The sequence below is a fragment of the Nicotiana sylvestris genome, chromosome 2 (genome assembly GCF_000393655.2).
Source record: "Nicotiana sylvestris chromosome 2, ASM39365v2, whole genome shotgun sequence".
Lineage (NCBI taxonomy): Eukaryota > Viridiplantae > Streptophyta > Magnoliopsida > Solanales > Solanaceae > Nicotiana > Nicotiana sylvestris.
Window position 1 is genome coordinate 59,639,686 of NC_091058.1, and position 14,932 is coordinate 59,654,617.

The following is a 14,932-nucleotide window of genomic DNA, read 5'->3' on the forward strand; positions in this document are numbered from 1 at the left end:
GTGTTTTACAGATCGATCTCCTGTGTTATATTTTGCGGCTAATCGGCTATCATGTGATGAGGGCCATAGAGTTCTCGCCCACTGAACTGAGGAAATGCTGGTTACTTGTAAAGTCAAATTTCTGGGATCTGTGGTACTTGAGTTTTTTACAACCCAATATATATATATATATATATATATATACAGAGAGAGAGAACAATATAGTAATAGATGCAAGATGTATAGGAGGAGAATGTAGAAGCTATCTTATTCAAGTGTGTTTCTTGTGTGTTCTTCCATAGGCAAAAAATGTCCTATTTATGCTATACAAGATACACTCAAAACTCACTAGATACATCAAGGAATTAATAGGTGCATCTATCCAAGTAGCACATTGTATAGAATGTATGGATGGATTAAATGAACATCCATATACACTCACTTTGTTTATAACACTCCCCCTTGGATGTTCATTTGAAAGATAATGTGCCTCGTTAAAACCTTACTAGAAAAAACCTAGTGGAAAAAAGCCCAGTGAAGGAAAAAGAGTACACATCTTGTAATACGCATTGAGTGCTCATTAAAAACCTTACCAGGAAAACACACTTGGGACAAAACCTTGATTAAGGAAAAAAGAGTACAACGCGTATTATACTCCCCCTGATGAAAGCTTTATTTGATATCTCGGAGACGACGCATTCCAATCTTATGTCTCAGCTTCTCGAATGTTGATGTTGGCAATGCCTTGGTGAATAAATATGCTAGATTGTCACTTGAACGGATTTGTTGAACATCTATCTCACCATTTTGCTAAAGATCGTGTGTGAAAAAGAACTTTGGTGAATTGTGCTTTGTTCTGTCTCCTTTGATATATCCTCCTTTAAAGCAGCATTGTCTAATATCGTTGGAATCTTCGTTTTTAAAGAAAGATCACATAATTATTGAATATGTTGAGTCGCTGATCTCAACCATACACATTCTCGACTAGTTTCATGAATAGCTATTATCTCTACATGATTGGAAGATGTAGCAGCTAAAGTTTGTTTTGTTGAACGCCATGAAATAGCTGTACTCTCACAAGTAAATAAATAGTCTGTTTGAGATTGGGCTTTATGTGGGTCAGACAAATAACATGCATCTGCATAACCAATCAACTGTGAATCGGATTCATAAGAATAAAATAATCCCATATCAATAGTCCCTCCGAGATATATAAAAATATGCTTAACACCATTCTAGTGTCTTGTTGTTGGAAAGGAACTAAATCTTGCTAATAAACTTACTGTAAAAGTTATATCTTGCCGAGTATTATTTGCAAGATATATTAGTGCCCCAATTGCACTAAGATATGGGGTTTCATCACCAAGAAGCTCTCCATCATTTTCATGAGGTCGGAATGGATCTTTATTTATATCAAGTGATCTCACAACCATCGGGGTACTCAATGGATGTGCTTTATCCATATAAAAACGCTCTAGGATCTTTTCGGTATAGGTTGATTGATGGACAAAAATTTCATCTTTCATATGCTCGATTTGTAGACCAAGATAAAATTTTATCTTTCCAAGATCTTTCATTTCAAACTCTTTCTTCAAACAGTCTACTGCTTTTGGAAGTTCCCTAGGAGATCCAATGATATTTAGATCATCAACATATACAGCGATTATAACAAATTCAGATTCAGACCTTCTTATAAATACACAAGGACAAATTGGATCATTCTTATACCATTCTTTCAACAAATACTCACTCAGGCGATTATACCACATTCGTCCTGATTGTTTCAATCCATATAAGGATTTTGAAGCTTTATTGAACAAGTTTCTCGAAAACTTTTATTAGTTTCAGGAACTTTGAGCCCTTTAGGAATTTTCATATAAATTTCGTAGTCTAATGTGCCATACAAATAGGCTGTAACAACATCCATTAGACGCATATCAATTTTTTCACGGACTACCAAATTTATAAGATACTTGAAAGTGATTGCATCCACCACAGGAGAATATGTCTCCATATAATCAATGCCAGGTCTTTGCGAAAATCCTTGTTCCACAAGTTGTGCTTTATATTTAACGACTTCATTTTTATCATTTCGTTTTCGCACAAAAACCCTTTTGTATCCCACTAGCTTTATTCCTTTGGGTGTTCGGACTATACGTCCGAATACTTCACGTTTTTCAAGTGACGATGATTCTGCCTGGATAGCGTCTTTTCATTTTTGCCAATCATTTCTCTGTCTACATTCATCAACAGATCTTGGTTCAAGATCCTCATCTTGTTTCATTGTTTCAACAACAACATTATAAGCTAAAATATTGTCAACAATAATATTATTTCGGTTCCGCCTTTTTGCCGTAGAGACATAACTTATTGAGATCTCTTCTTTCTTATTATTTTCAGGTACCTGGATCTCCTCTGAGGTCTTATCATTTATTATGTCATAGGGCTCTTTTTGAGCAATTACCTCCATATTATGATCTTCTAGATCATTTGCTCCTTTTTTCTTTCGAGGATTTTTATCTTTGGAACCAATTGGTCTACCACGTTCAAGCGTGGCTTAGACTCATTTGCATTTATAGATTGTCCAACTGGGACATCAATTCGAATAGGAGCATTAGCAGTTGGAATATTGACTTAGTCACCCTTGGTAGGTTAGTGAATGCATCAGGTAGTTAATTTGCAATATTTTGCAAATAAATTATCTTTTGAATCTCGTGTTCACATTGATTTGTTCAAGGATCTAAATGAAATAGTGATAATGCATTCCAATATATCTCCTTTTGCAGCAACTTATTTTCTCCCCCTAATATTAGGTATACTGATTCATCAAAATGGCAATCAACAAATCTTGCCGTAAATAAATCTCCAGTTATAGGTTCCAAATAATTTATAATAGAAGGAGATTCATACCCAATATATATCCCCAATCTTCTTTAGGGTCCCATCTTTGTGCATTATGGTGGAGTAATTGGAACATATACTGCACATCCGAATATTCTAAGATGGAAAATATTTGGCTCCTGACCAAAAGCCAATTGTATTGGGGAGACTTTATGATAACTTGTGGGTCTGATCCGCACAAGAGCTGCTGCATGCAAAATAACATGGCCCCATGCCGAAATGGGAAGTTTTGTTCTCATAAGCATTGGTCTAGCAATTAATTGGAGGCTTTTGATCAATGATTCCGCTAGACCATTTTGAGTATGAACATGAGCAACTGGATGCTCAATTGTTATCGCAGTTGATATGCAATAATCATTAAAGGCCTGAGACGTAAATTCACCACCATTATCAAGACAAAGTGTCTTAATTGCATAATTTGGACACTGTGCTCTTAATCTTATTAATTGAGCTAGTAACCCCGCAAAGGCCAAATTGCGGGTTGCTAACAAGCACACATGTGACCATCTTGTAGATGTATCTATCAAAACCATATAATATCTGAATGGTCTACATGGAGGGTGTATGAGCCCACATATATCACCCTGTATACATTCCAAAAATGCAGGAGATTCAACTCCAACTTTAATTACTGATGGTCTAATAATCAATTTTCCTTGAGAACATGCAGCACAAGAGAATTCTTTAGTTTGAAGAATCTTCTGGTTCTTCAATAAATGACCATGTGAATTCTCAATTATTGTGCGTATCATATTATAACCGGGATGTCCCAACCGGTCATGCCAAATAATAAAATCATTAGTAAACTCCTTGTTTACTGTGGCATGTGATTCAACTACACTAATATTAGTGTAGTATAATCCAGAGGAAAATGCGGGAAGCTTTTCAAGAACATACTTCTTTTCCATTTTTATTGTAGTAATGTAAAGGTATTCAACCTTTCCTTCATTGGTGGTCTCAATATGATAGCCGTTTTGGCAAATATCTTTGAAACTCAACAAGTTTCTTTGAGATCTACTACAATATAATGCATCATTAACAACCAATATAGTTCCTCCTAGTAGTAATATAGTCACTCTTCCAGAGCCCTCAATTAATTTTGTACTACCAGATATTGTTATGATTGACTTCTTTCATAATTAAATAAGAGAAATATCTCTTATCTTTTAATATGGTGTGCGTCGTAGCACTATCCAGAAGACATATTTCTTCTTTATTATTCATACGACCAACTGAAGACTGGGAAGTTTTCATATTATTCAAGAAGAAGAAAAATACATCTTAAGTAATATTGAAAAATTTAAGAACAAAAGAAACTACATTCATAATGACAATATAAAAGTTCTATTCAAAATATGAACTTTATAAGAAATACATTTATTCTTATAATTTTTCCCAATAATAAGTCTTCAGTTATGATGCTCAAAGAAGTCTCTAGCTTCTAAATGAGTAATATCTGCAAGACTTTCAAAAATATCATCTTTATAGGCAAGGTTTGCTTCAACTTTATCATACGGCCTACCTCAACATCATTTTGAAAAGTCAAGTGAGTCTCAACTTTATTTTGTTTCCCTTTTATAGATGCTTGATAAAGTTTGACAAAATATTCAGGTGTACGACAAATTTGTGCCCAATGATTTTTCATACCACATCGGTGGCAAACATTACCTTTGCCTTTTGAAAGATTATTTTGAGAACCCTTATTGTTCTCTTGTTTATAACGACCACCACCATGTGGATTATTATTTCGCCCCTTGCCACACCCACGTATATTTGATGGGTTTTCAATGTCTTTGCCGTATGCTTCTTATATTTTGATGATCTAACAAACTTACTGTTAAGAACCAAATAGAGAACCTGACTCACTTGATACACATTTCAAATGAACGAAGTTCAGTCTGAACTCTAGCTAATGAACTGCTACAAAGAGGAACACAATAGGGACCTGATCCCTTGGTGTTCTCTGATAGAAATACAAGTCAACTATACAATTGGAATGCAAATGCAGAAAGTGACTGCCTGCAACTGTACATGCGACAGTGCAACAGACAGTGCCACAGTCACTTCCCATTGGGAAAAAGCTTGTACCAAGAATTAACATCACCATTGTGATATCTTTTGTAGTATAACAACCTGGTGCAAGGAAAAAGGTATTCACTTGAGCATTTAGTGATATTCTCTCAAGCATTAAAGTGTTGATCCACCATTGAAGTCACAAGTGTGTCAAGAACAAGAAGACAACTCCACTAAAGGATCATTTTCACAATGAGTCTATGTGTATCCGTAGTTGAGTTGTAATATTGTTATTTGTTCTTCATTGTAACTCCTATCTTACTTTCTTAGAAGATGTGTTTTAGGAAATCCAAAATCACAAACCTTCTAAGTTTGTGTTGTGACTAGAGTTAGTCATAAGTTAAAGTCTTTGTAACTAGAGAGTGACAAAGTGGCTTGTGATAAGAGTATCACAAGTTAGTTAAGTTTTGAAGTCTTTGTAATAGAGTCATTACAAAGTGGCTTGTAATAGTGTGGTTACAAGTTAGTGAAGTTGAAAGCCTGAAAGTGTAGGTCATGGTTTTTGTCCCCTTGAGTGGGATTTTGCCACGTAAAAATCCCGTGTCTCTTTTACTTACTGCTTCATAAGTATTCTCAGTGGAAACTCATAGAGGATTAAGTACTCTATTGTTTGGTGGACTCATATAAAGTAACAATTGGTATCAGAGCAGGTTCTTTCTAAAAGGTTAACACCTAGAAAGGATCTCAATGGCTGCCCCACCCAACTTTGAGGAAGGACAATCAACCTACAGACCTCCTAGATTCAATGGTCAGTACTACGGCTGTTGTAAGACTCATGTGCATGATTTTATAATAGCCGAAGACTCAGAACTATGGGACATCATCTATGATGGTCCACATGTTCCTATGAAGAATCTTGGAGAAACTGGACCAATGGTGCCGAAAGACAGAAAAGAGTATAATGATATTGACAGGAAAGCCGTAGAAAAGAATTATCGTGCCAAGAAAATCTTGGTATGTGGTATAGGACCCGATGAGTACAACAAAGTCTTAGCTTGTGATTCTGCCAATGAAATATGGGAAGCATTGCAAACCGCACGCGAAGGAACTACTCAGAATAAACAGTCCAAGATTGACATGCTCACCACTGAGTATGAGCTCTTCAGGATGAAGGATGATGAGTCTATACAGGATATGCACACTAGATTCACATCCATCATAAATGAGCTTCATTCACTTGGAGATATTATTCCCAGAAACAAGCTTGTAAGGAAAATTATCAGTGTTCTACCTAGTTCTTGGGAGAGTAAGGTGAATGCCATCACTGAAGCTAAATATCTACAAACTCTAACCATGGATGAGCTGATTGGTAATCTGAAGACATACGAGATGAAAAGAAAGAAAGATAGTGAAATGAGAGAGCCAAAAAAGGAAAAGAACCTGGCGCTCAAGGTAGAAAATACTGACTCAATTGAAGAAGATAGTGATATGGCCTATCTTACTAAAAGGTTTCAAAGATGGTTCGAAGAAAGGATGGTATACCAAAGAGGGGCAGTTCAAGTAAGGCAAGGAACAATGATCTTTATCACAGGTGTGGAAAGCCAGGGCATTTCATCAAAGAATATTCACTTCTGAAATAGGAGCAATACAAACAAAACCCTGACAAAGTAGAAAAAGGAACCCGGTTCCACACAAAAAATTTAATCGAAAAAGTGCAGCTGACAATTTGTGAAGAAGGCTCTTGCTGCTTGTGGAGACTACTCCAGTGAATCAGAAAGGGAACCAGATGCAGAAAACAACTCCATGATGGAAGTGGAAACTGAAGCAATGAAATATGACTCACTGTTTACGCTTGTCACACCTCCTTTTTACCTACACCCTCGTAAAGGTGTATAAGGGAGTTTTTCCCAACTTAAAGTGACAATCGAAATGAGATTATTTTATTTAAAATTCAGAGTCACCACTTGGGATAATTTATGGTGTCCCAAGTCACCGGTTTTAACTCCCGAATCGAGGAAAGATTGACTCTGTTTTATAGTCCGCGAACACAGAAATTCGGGTAAGGAATTCTGTTAATCCGGGAGAAGGTGTTAGGCATTCCTGAGTTTCGTAGTTCTAGCACGGTCGCTCAACTATTATTATTGGCCTATTATCTGATTTTAAAACATTTTGAACCTACGTGCATTTTAACTTAAAACCGCTTTTATTTATTTTAAATAAAATTTAACGTCATATAAAACATGTCTTTGGACTGCGCCACATGAAATGCACCCGCAATCCGAAACACATTTTATTCAACGCTATCACAATTTGGATTTGGGTCACATGAAATGCACACCCGAGTTTAGGAAAGTAATATTATTAAAATAATGCGCCTAAAGCAACTACGCGTTTTTAACTTTGCGAGGTCCATGGAAATTTGACTAATGACACACCTCGATTCTAATTTCAAAAGGTTTTATTATTCGAAGTTGTTATGCTCGGGCTGCATGAAATGTACCCCCGGGTTTAGGAAGGTAAATTATTAACTAGCTTGCATAAAGCAAGCCACGCATTTGAATTATTTTCCTAATCTTTGAGATTGTTATAAGGCCAAATTTATGAACAAGATATTATTGGGGCCAAAGACTGGCTAACATGATCTACTACTTGGCCTAGATTCTTTATAGTTCAAGACACACCTTATGGCCCATTCTTGTTCCTTGTCAAGAAAGAAACAACTTCAATTTTCATCCGCCCAATTAAAAGTATTTATTCAAGAACCCAAGACTACATGCATCACAATCGAAATAAAAATTAATTAAAATAATTTAAATGAAAACTAAGACATTCTAATCATAAATCAACCAACACGCGCACCGAGCTATCATAACACAATAAAATGAGAACGAAAATTAAGAAATGGACCTTTTATTGATGAACCAAGCTGAAAATTGCAAATCAATCGGGCTAAGTAAGGCAACAATCCTTGGACAAAAATACCGAAATTACAAAATGGAACCTCGAATCGACACCAGAACACTTGGCACCCAAACTCGATCAATCAATTATCACAGTTTGCAATTCCTCCTTGTAGCGAGTCTCACAGTTTGCAATCAAATGCGGGTAAAATTTCCAGAAGACAGAATATTGACCGAAAAAGGGCAAAGCCTGAAAATTCCATCGAAGTTAATTAAGGGTATTGTTTTTCTCTCCCCAATTATATCCTCCTTTCGAAAGTATATTGGCGAGTATCGCCTGTTTCTCCTTTTCACAATTAGGATGTCAGATTGTCATTATTCCATATTGTTTTGTGCAAGAATTCTTGTTCGAGTATACTATCAGGTAAGCAAGGCAAATCAATGGAGCTTTTTCATTACATGTTGCCGTTTCTTAGTATAGGTAAAGGGATTTTTCTTTGGGAAATGGGAAATTGGGGTGCTGCCCCTATTTTGATGAAGGCTGCTGTTCTCTTTTAGAGTTGTAGGAATTAAAAGCTTAGAGTAGGGTTTCTACAATTGGGTATTTTATATGAAAGTGGGAAAGGATGATGGCCATTGGATTAGAAGAAAATAGAAGGCTAGGATTAAATCTTGCACTTAAATGGGCTAATAGGTTGGGAAGAATGAGCTAAAGGTAATTGGGTTGGACCATGTCTTTTTGTGTCTCAATTTTTGGGCTAAGAAGACTTCAAAAATTATTCAAAACCATAGCTAAATTCCCTTAATATAAGATAACTATACTACATGATGCAAAAATAAATTCTAATTAATAAACTAAACTATATAAAACATGAAACTATTACATATATTTTTGTATTTTTCAAGATTATATAAAGATAAAAATAAGGTACTATTTTTTGTATATCTTTTTTACTTTATGAAAGGTACATAAAATATTTTTTTTTTGTATTTTTCATTTTCTTGTAATAAAATAAAGTAAAAGAGTAAAAATGAGTTGAAATAGCTATATTGGGTCTAAATTAAATATTTATGTGCTAAAATATGAAAAATCTTGGGGAGGGTAAAAAATCACATATCTACAACTGCCCCTCTTTGACTGGAAAGACGAAGTATTTTCAGACAAAGAACGACTAGACAGGTTTTTTGACCCGACCCTTATTTGGAGAGACTAAAACTAAGAGAGAGGGGGAATATGACCGAGCCCTGGTATCTGAGCTGCCTACATATCCTTGTCTATAAAGGAATCAGGCCACGTATAGTTCAGAGGTGAGTGAGATGACGGAGTGTGCCGAGGTGGAGAGCCGGTCGAGGTGCCGTTCCATCGAGGTTCCGGTCCGCAGTCCCGTTATTACATCAAAATCAAAACTGAAAAAGATTAACTAAGCCTATCAGCTATGAGTTACAAAATTCCTATCTATGAGTCTTCTGAAGCTTGATCTTGAGTCTTGGTTGGTTCTTCATGCGGACCCTGATCTGAATCTTGATGCTTGTTAGCTGCAGGTGTTGGTTCAATCTTCTTCAGCTTTTCAAATCAAAACAGGACATGCAGAGCTTGTGACCTCAGCCATGTCTTGAGCAGCTCACATCTTTCATTAACTTCTGCATTTGGATTCACTTCTTGTCTTTCTTTTTGTTTTTTTTCTTTTTATTCTGGATTGTGACTAACTTCTGTTGATCATCTAGGACTGCTGACTCGCATTCTTGACGCGAGCTTCTTTTGTTGCTGACCCGAATTGCATTCTGAATTGAATTCCCTCTTTTTTTCCAGGTGGGCGCCTGATTGCTGAACTTGAACTGTCTTCTCTTGTTACTTGACACTGTTTTCCCTTGCACCTTGAACCATTTTCCCTTGAAACTTGAACTGTCTTCCTTCGAAACTACTTTCCCTTGAAACTTGAGTTGTCTTCCTTCGAAACTGCTTTCCCTTGTTCTCCAGGTGGGCGCCTGATTGCTGAACTTGACCTGTCTTCCTTCGAAACTTGAACCGTTTTCCCTTGTTCTCCAGGTGGGCACCTGATTGCTAAAACTTTCTGTGTTCCCTTGTTTTCCATGTGGCTGCCTGCAATCAAAACCAACAAAACAAACGAAATTTTCTGCCCCAGTTTGCACTAGGAAGATTTGTGAGTTGTTAGCAATATTGTAAACTACTTATACTATTGATGCAATGATGAGAGTAAACTAAAGAATAGACTAGGAAAACTATAAACTAAGCCTGATTAAAGTAAAAACTGACCCTATTCTCCAGGCGGGGCCCCCTGATTTGAAGAAAACCAAACATTGATAACTTAAGAAAACTAAAAATTGACCCATTTTTTTCAAATCCAGACTTCCTCTTTTTTCAAAATATCCTAGGAGAAAATTCGTCAGACTAGGTTTTCTATCTTAGGAGAAAGATTCATCAGACTAAGACGTTAATCCTAGGAGAAAATTCATCAGACTAGGCATTTTTTCTCTTTTTTTTGGGTATCTTAGGAGAAAGATTCATCCGACTAAGACATTTATCCTAGGAGAAAATTCATCAGACTAGGTTTTTTTATCTTAGGAGAAAGATTCATCAGACTAAGATTTCTATCCTAGGAGAAAGTTCATCAGACTAGGTTTTCTATCTTAGGAGAAAAATTCATCAGACTAAGATTTTGATCCTAGGAGAAAGTTCATCAGACTATGTCACTTTTTTTTGTATCTCAGGAGAAAGATTCATCAGACTAAGATTTTGATCCTAGGAGAAGGTTCATCAGATTAGGTCTTCTAATTTATTATCTTAGGAGAAAGATTCATCCGACTAAGATTCTGATCCTAGGAGAAAATTCATCAGACTAGGTCCTCTATCATAGGAGAAAAATTCATCAGACTAAGATTGTGATCCTAGGAGAAAGTTCATCAGACTAGGTTTTCTATCTTAGGAGAAAAATTCATCAGATTAAGATTCTGATCCTAGGAGAAAATTCATCAGACTAGGTTTTCTATCTTAGGAGAAAAAATCATCAGACTAAGATTTATATTGGGAGGAAAATCCATCAGACTAGGACTTTTTATCCTAGGAGGAAAAATGTAAAGATCGATGGCAAGATTTTATGCACAATAGCAAGACAAATAAAGGCAAAGATTTGAGAAACTTCCCTTTGTTGTCTCTTCTCTTCTTTTCTTTTCCTTCTCTTTTTTTTTTGTTTTTTTTTTCTTTTCTTTTCTTTTCTTTTTCTTTTTTCTTTTTCTGAACCACTTTCCTTGCACTGCTTTGTTCCTGTATCACACAAAGAAAATTGGTCAGTTTTGAAAATGGTGGTCGGTTTGTGGCCTTGAGTCTTTGGGCAGCTTGGCTTCTGCTCAATCAGCTTGAGTCGGCTTCAGTAGACTTTTGCTCTGCATCAACCCTAATTGCTTCACACCCAGTACCATTTGTATTTGCGACTCGATCTATCTTATCTCAACTAGAGATCTTTTCTTAGACGACCCTTTCTGATATCTTGAATAACTTCCTGCTTTTGAGCAATTTGTCTGTCAGAGAGAATCACAAGTTATCTTTTTTGCGCCAAATAGGCTGACAAGAGTCTTTTTGGGGAAGCCTTTGCATGAATCCTCAAGGTATATTGACAGTAACTACTGAGTGTGCTGGCCAAATTCACTTTGTGCAACTGAAAAGCTAGTAGCAGGTTTTGAAATCTTTTCTTGCTTGTTTTGACAAGGACTGACTCGGAGTGGAGGATACAATGATGCAAAAATAAGTATTAACAAGAAATGCCCCCTGTTAGAAGGACAGAAGGAAGAGTTTTTTTTATATAACTAGCCTTAATGATCATGACACGCATTTTGGACTCAATGGCCTGATCGATCAAACTAATCCAATCTTCCCTTTTACCATTCTTATGACCCTTGAGGTCGAGCTTGTTCGTACCAATCCTTTGTATCAGCTTCAAGACTCACCTTCGACTAGTGGTGCCCCGAGGAGTTTTAACCACCAAGTCTCTCTCATTTATTCATCTCTGCTTACCGTCGCCTTACAGTGCCCGTGAGGGTTTTCACTAGTAAGACTCTCTCATTTTTCTTTTTCTTACTTTTTGTGAGTAACTTGACAGTATTATATGTTGTGTGACAACCATTGCTCATTGCATGCTTCTCTTGGCATTCTTGAAGGCATATCGAGAGGTCTTTATTGGGACGATTTTTGGATAGGGTTGGAAAGAAAGGTCGGCATGAAGGCTTCAAATAAACTCAAAATGAGGGGTTGTGGATTACAACTCTTGGAATCGACTCTTTCAAAAGTGAAATAAAATTTCTGCTCCAGTTTCAGCTATTGGGGTTTTTTTTTGGGATTTTTCTTTTTTTTTTTGAATTCTTTTTTGGCTGGACCGAACCGTGAGGCTGCCTACGTATCCTTAAAAGGAATCAGGTCGAACGTAGTTCCAACATCTTACATAAATAATTTTTTTCATTTTTCTTTCTGTTGTTTTTTCTTTCCTTTCTTTTCTTTTTTTCTTTCTTTTTTTCTTTTTGTTTTCAAAACAAGTTGCCCCAGCTTCTATTTTTTTTTTAAAAGGCATGGACCTTTGACAAATCTTTTTTTTTTCACTTGAACTTTCTAAGAATTGCCCCAGTTTGTACTCTTGGAACATGGATTTTTTCCCTTTTTTTTTGACTCTGAACTTGATTCCAAAAGAGGGTAGTCAAAGAAAATAACACAGGCTCAAAAGGGGTAGCAAAAGATATAAAGTGTTTGGGTAGCAGAAAAAGGGCCTCCCAACCTCGAGAATGTCAAACATGGTATATTTTCACGATTATAGCATTGACGAACATGTCTGTCTTCTTGGTGTGCCGTGGTCACAAGACATTTTTTCATCCTTTAGTGACAAACTTTCAAACAAACTTCAATTGTTTAAACATCCTCAAGCCCGATCTTCACAATGATTTGAAAGTGAATTTTACTCGACCTTAACTCCAAAATATTTCAACTCTTTATTCATCCTCAAAGTGTTTTTTTTCCAGTTATCCAATTCCACATCAAATCAGTTTCTAATATCTGGCAAAAATTTCCGCATGCATGTCATGTTATTAGAACTAACAAGAAAAGAACTAGGAATAGAATGACGCGAAAGGACAAATTGTATTTTATTGAATAAACAACAAGACAAACAACCTAAAATCCGAGTTACAACCCTAAATAACCCGGCTAATGAAAATAGCAAAAGAACAGAAAGACAAGACTCACACAAACGAAATGGAGGGATAGAAGGGCTTGACTCAATAAAACAAATAAAATCTGGATCACAACCCTGAAATAACCTAGATAATAGAAAAAACATCAAAATAAACTACCAAGATTCCTTCCTAGTGAGGAGGGAATGACTTTACAATTGCTAAGCTTGACATTTAGCCATAAATTTGCTCATCAGGATCAACACAGCCTTCTCCAATTTCAAAATCATTAACTTCAGTTAGCAAATTCCCGAGAGGATTCTCATACTCCTTGTCACCACGCATCATCCCCACAAAGTGTGCATCATCATGTGCAGGTAAAGGATTCTGCACGATATTCTGGGCACCACTGTCTTGGATCACAATAAGTTTTTCCTAGATCATCCTTTCTATTTCTATTTTCAAATCCCGACAGCTTTCAACATTGTGCCCCTGGGCATTGGAATGGTATTCACACCTTTTAGAAGGGTCAAAGATTCTTGCACGTGGGTCCACATGATTTGGAGGAATAAGTGCAATCATGTCATAATGCTTTAATTTCTCAAACAAGCTTGCATAGGACTCTCCTATTGGTGTAAAATTATCTTTCAACTTTTGTTCCCCTCTATACCTCTGGTCTGGATGTGGGTTATAGGGTACCTAAAAATTTTGTGATGCTCGTGCTCACCTTCTGGGGTGTTTTGGTGATTGGACAACATACTGATGTGGAGCGACAAAGTATCGTGGGTTCTGAGGTAGATAGCAATGCTCAAGGGAGTGATGGAAAACTTGAGGAGACTGCTCATACCTTCGAGATGTTCTCCTGGGACCTCTTCTCGACCCTGATGTCATCATGATTTCTTCAACCTTCTCAATTGTGTCGCTAAAATTATCAGATTCAACCCGTACAGCCTGAGTTGCGGCTTTAAAAACTGCTTGACTTATAATTTTGCCTGTCTTAAGACCATTCTCTACCATTTCTCCTATTTTGATTGCTTCCGAGAAGGATTTGCCAACTGCGGACATCATGTTTTGAAAGTAATCTGGCTCTTGCGCTTGAAGGAAGACAATGACTAGCTCGTGGTCATCCATGGGTGGCTTAACTCAAGCTGCTTGCTCTCTCCATTTAATGGCATATTCCTTGAAACTTTCATTTAGTTTCTACTTCAGGTTTGAAAGGGAAATGCGGTCTGGGACAATGTCGATATTGTATTGGAACTGTTTGACAAAGGCCTGTGCAATGTCATCCCAGACATACCAGCACGCTGTGTCTTGATCCATAAACCATTCGGAGGCTACTCCCGTAAGGCTTTCCACAAAATAAGCCATCAACAATTCTTCATTTCTTCCCACACCTCTCAGTTGATTGCAATACCTTTTCAGGTGGGCTGTGGGATCTCCATGTCCATCATACTTTTCAAATTTGGGAGTCTTGAAACCAGGCGTCAAGTGGACATCGGGGAACATAAATAGATCTTTAAAGGCAACACTCTTTTGACCTACCAACCCTTGCATGTTTTTCAACCGTTGTTCTAAGCTTTTCACTCTTTGGGTCATTTCTTTCTGTACCATCTTTCGAGCAGGCTTCTCAATCTTTGCAGGAAGATCAAACGAGTACGAGTGGTACTCAGGAGAGTGGTACTGCTCTTGCTGTGTCACAATTGTGACTCATGACGAGGCTGTCCTTGACCACTGACCCATGCTTGACTCATTTCGGTCATTTGCTGTTTCTGTATTCTATTTTTCTCCAACACAATAGACTCTTGTTGAACCCTCTGACCCTGAGTCTCTTGAGCACTTGTAACAGCTTCGTTGTCAGTTATCATTTTTCCTTGGATCTTGTGTTTCCAGCTTACCACAAATCGACCACCTCAACTTTCTTCACAATTCAAAACAAAACATGTTAGAATGGACTCAGTCGGTCCTTA